Source organism: Neofelis nebulosa, chromosome 3 (assembly GCF_028018385.1).
Source record: "Neofelis nebulosa isolate mNeoNeb1 chromosome 3, mNeoNeb1.pri, whole genome shotgun sequence".
NCBI lineage: Eukaryota > Metazoa > Chordata > Mammalia > Carnivora > Felidae > Neofelis > Neofelis nebulosa.
In genome coordinates this window covers 43,920,013-43,925,000 of record NC_080784.1, presented here as the reverse complement: position 1 = coordinate 43,925,000, position 4,988 = coordinate 43,920,013, and positions in this window count along the sequence as shown.

Sequence of the window (4,988 nt, the reverse complement as noted above, 5' to 3'; positions counted from 1 at the left end):
CTCTTATAATCCTTTGTGTTTCTGTAGTACCAGTTGTAATGTTGCCTTTTTCATTATGTGTGTATTATTTATTTTAGTCTAGTTTAAGGTTTGCCAGCCTTTTCAAAAAAACCAACCCTTACTTTTGTCAATGACTTTCTATTCACCATATTGTTTATTTCTACTCAAATCTTTATTGTTTCCTTCTTTCTGTTAATTTGGGCTTCATTTATTGTTCTTTTCTAATTTCTTGAGATACAAAATTCGGTTGTTTACTTACCCTTGTCTTTTTTTAATATACGTATTTAGTGCTATACATTTCCCTTTGAGTCCTGCTTTTGCTGTACACTGTCAGTTTTGATATTTTTGTTTTCATTCTTGTTTGTCTCAAGATACTTTCTAATTTCTCTTTTAATTATGTTTTGGCCCATTAATTGTCAAGAATGTGTTATTTACTTTCCACACATTTGTTGATTTTCCAGTTTTCTTTCTGTTATCAATTTCTAGTTTCATTTTATTGTGGTAGAAAAATGTTCTTAATATGATTTCAATCTTCTTAAATTTGTTAAGAGTGTTTTGTAAACTGACATGTTTATATCCTGGTATATCCTGGAGAATGCTCCATGTTTGAGATGAATGTTTATTTTCTTGCTTTTGGATGGACTGTTCTGTATATGTCTCTTAGGGTCATTTGGTCTGTAGTATTCAGGTCTTTGGTTTCCTTATTAATCTACTGCCTGGATACTCTGTTTATTGTTGCTTTCTCTCTTCAGTTTTGTCAACATTTGTTTCATATATTTATGTGTATTAATGTTGGTTGTTTATATATTTATAATTGTTATATCTTACTACTGAATTGGCAATTTTATTACAATATCATGTCTGTCTTTATTTCTTGTGGCATTTTTGACTTAAGATCTAATTTGTCTGATATGAGTATGGTCATCTTTATTCCATTTTGGTTACCATTTGCATTTAATATTTGTTTCCTTTTTTTTTTTTTTTTAACTTTTAGCTTAGGTGTGACTTTAAATCTACAGTGAGCTTCTTGTATTCATCATATAGCTGTATCTTGTCTTTTTCTTTTTTATATATCCATTCATCTTATCTATATACTTTGACTTGGAATTTTTATCCATTTATATTTGAAGTAATTATTGATAGAGACTTCCTATTGTCATTTTCTTCATTGCCTCTTATCTGTCTTGTAGCCCATTTGTTCCTCCTTTCCTTGATTACTGTTTTCTTTTGTATTTTGTTAATTTTTTTGTAGTGATGTGCTTTGATTCCAGCCTCATTTTCCTCTGTGTATCTTCTATAGGTATTATCTTTGTGATAATCATTAGGTTTACATAAAACATAGGTATAATGATGTATTTTAAGATTATAACATTTTGACTTCAATCACATACAAAAATTCTCCCCACCACACACTTTTTTATTAATATTACACATTATATCTTTCTACATTGTATATCTATTAACATATTTTTATTATCATAATTTTTTTTCTATTAAAAAATATATATTTATTTTTCCAGCTTCACTGAGGTATATTTGCAATAAAAATTATATATATTTAAGGCATACAACATGATGTTTTCATAGTCATATACCTTGTGAAATGATTATCCCAATTGAGCTAATTAACATATTCATCACCTGACATAATTACAATTTGTGCGTTTGTGGTAAGAACAGAAAATCAATTACTTTTGCAAAATTCACATATACAGGAAAACAGTATTAACTATAGTCATCATCCTGTAGGTTAGTTCTCCAAAACTGATTCATCTTTCATAACTGAAACTTTGTACCTTTTGAGTAACATCTATCCATCAAACCTATATCCCTAAGCCCCTAGAACAACAATTCTGCTCTCTATTTTTATGAGTGTGATCTATTTAGATTCCACATATAAGTGAGATCATGCAGCATTTCTCTTTCTGTGCCTGGCTTATTTCACTTTAGCATAATTTCCTCAGAGATTATGGATGTCATCGCAAATGGTGGGATTTATGCCTTTTTTATGGCTGAATTTTATTTTCACATTTTCCTTATCCATTTATCCATCAATAGACATTTAAGATTGTTTCTATATCTTACTGTTATAAATAATGCCCCAATGAACATAAGAGTGTTATATTTCTTCAAGATACTGACTTAATTTCCTTTGGATATATACCTAGAATTGGGACTCTATGTCATCATTTAGTAGTTCTACTTTTAAGTTTTTGAGGAATCTTCATACTGTTTCAAATTGTATTCCCACCAACGGTGAACAAAGATTACCCTTTCTCCATTCTTGCCAACATCTGTTATCTTTTGTCTTTCTTATTATTGCCTTTTAAAGAGGTGTGAGGTGATATTTTATTGTAGTTTTGATTTGCATTTCCCTGATGATTAGTGATATCTATCTTTTCACATACTTGTTCATTTGTGTGTCTTCTTTAAAGAAATGTCTGTTCGTGCTCTTATCCCATTTTTGTTGTTTTTTAGCTGTCAAGTTGTTTGAGTTCCTTGTATAGTTTTGATATTAACCCCTTATTAGATATATAGCTTAAAACTGTATTCTCCCATTCAGTAGGTTACCTCTTTACTCTGTTGATTGTTTTCTTTGCTGTGCAAAAGCTTTTAGTTTGATATAATCACATTTGTGTATTTTTGCTTTTGTGGCCTCTGCTTTTGGTGTCATATCCAAAAAGTCATTGCCAAAACCAATGCAAAGTATTTTTTTTTAATGTTTTCTTCTAGCTGCTTATATGTTCAGGCTGATGTTTAGTGCTTAATCTACTTTGAGTTGATTTTTGTATACAATGGACATTAACGGTTCCATTTCATTCTCTGTGTGTGGATATTCAGTTTCCCCAACCATTTATTGAAGAAATTATCTTTTCTTAGCAGCCCTTTTGAAGATCAGCTGACCATGCATTTATTTCTGGGCATTCTTTTCTATTCCACTGGGATATGTGTCCTTTTTATGCCAGAGCCATATTGCTTTGATTACTATAGCTTTGTAATATAGTTTGAAATCAAGAAATATTGTGCCTCCAGCTGTGTTCTTCTTCCTCAAAATTGATTTGGCTATTTGAGTCTTTTGTCGTTCCATATGAATCTTACAATTGTCTTTTCTATTTCTGTGAAGAATATCATTGGATTTTGATAGGGATTGCACTGAATCTGTACATTGCTTTGAATAGTATGAACATTTTAACAATATTAGTTCTTCCAATCCAAGAATGTGGGGTACATTTCTATTTGTGTCTATTGTAATTTCCTTCATTAACGTTTTGTTATTTTCAGTGTACAAGGGTTTTGTTTGTTTTTACCTTTTTGGTAATTCATTCTTAACTTCAAATATTTGGGCAGCATTGTAAATGGTATTGTTTTCTTATTTTCCTTTTCAGATAGTTCATTGTACACAGAAATGCAACTAGGTTTTTTATGCTACAAATTTTCTAAGTTTACTTACTACTTCTAACAGTTTTTTCTTACCTTTTAAAGGTTTTCCACATATGTGATCATCCCATCTGCAGAGTTAATTTTGTTCAATTTGAATTACTTTTATTTCTTTTCTTATTTTTATTTTTTTATCTAATTGCTCTTGCTAGGTCTTCCTGTACTATGTCGAATAGAAGTACTGATAGTGGGCATTCTTGCCTTGTACAGTATCTTAGAGGTAAAGCTTTTAGTTTTCCCCCACTGATTACACTATTATCTGTGGAATTTTCATATATGACCTTTATTGTGTTAAGTAAGCTCTTTCTATACCTTGTTTGTTGGGAGTTTTGATCATGAATTGATATTGAGCTTTGTCAAAAGCTAAACTGAATCAAGAAATAAAACACCTGAAGAGACTAATAACAAATAAGAAGATTGAATCAATAATCAAAAGCCCAGGAATAGATGGTTTCATGGGTCAATTATACCAAATATTTTAAAAACAATTAATGCCAACTCTTCTTACTATTACAAAAAGTAAAAGAGAAGAAAACAATTCCAAACTCATTTTGTGAGGCAAGTATCAGACTAATACCAAAGCCAGAGAAAGACAACACAAGAAAGAAAACTACAGGAAAATATTCTTGATGAATATAAATGAAAAAGTCTTTAATAAAATGGTAGTAAATTGAATTCATCAGCACATTAAAAGGATTATACATCATGTCTGAGTGGAACTCACTCCTTCGAACAAAGATGTTTCAATGTGTGCAAATTAATTGATGTTATACAACACATTAACAAAATGAAAGAAATACAACACATGATCGACCATCTTAATAGAGAAAAGGCATTGGTCATTATTTTTCTCAATAAGCTCTCTTGTCCTTTCTGTCTCTCTCTTTCCCTCTTAGGACTCCTATAGTGCATGTATTGCTTTATTTGATGAAGACACAGAAGTCCCTTAGGCTTTCTTCACACCTTTTCATTCTTTTTTTGTTTTTGCTTCTGTGATAGGATGATTTCAAATGTTCTTCCTGTCTTCGAGTTTGCTGACTCTCTCTTCTAGTTGATAAAGACTATTATTACACTTTTCTAGTGAATTACTCAGTCTGGCTATTTTATTTTTCAGCTCCAAAATTTCTGTATTTTTTTCTATCTTTATTTGGAAATTTCTAACTTATTCATAAATTGTTTTCCAGAACTTACTCATTATCTTTATGATCATAATTTGAATTCTTTATTGGGTAATGAAACCCCTTTTTCTTTTGGTGTTTTCTTTTGTTTCCTGTGTATGTGTGTGTGTGTGTGTGTGTGTGTTTAATGCCCTCAACAGTGTGGGTATCTGCCTATTTGAAAAAACAGCGCTTTTTCTTAGTTTCTATGGACTGGCTTCATATATGGGAAGACCTTCACCAATTACCCTAGCTAGAGATTCTGGTGGGCCTCTCAAAAGTTTTTGGTGGATGTGTCTTTTCTCCAAATTTGTCCATGTAAATTCATAATTATAAGAATTTGTTGGTTTATTTTTTCAGGAGTTTATGATATCTTGCTCCCTCTGGTGTCTG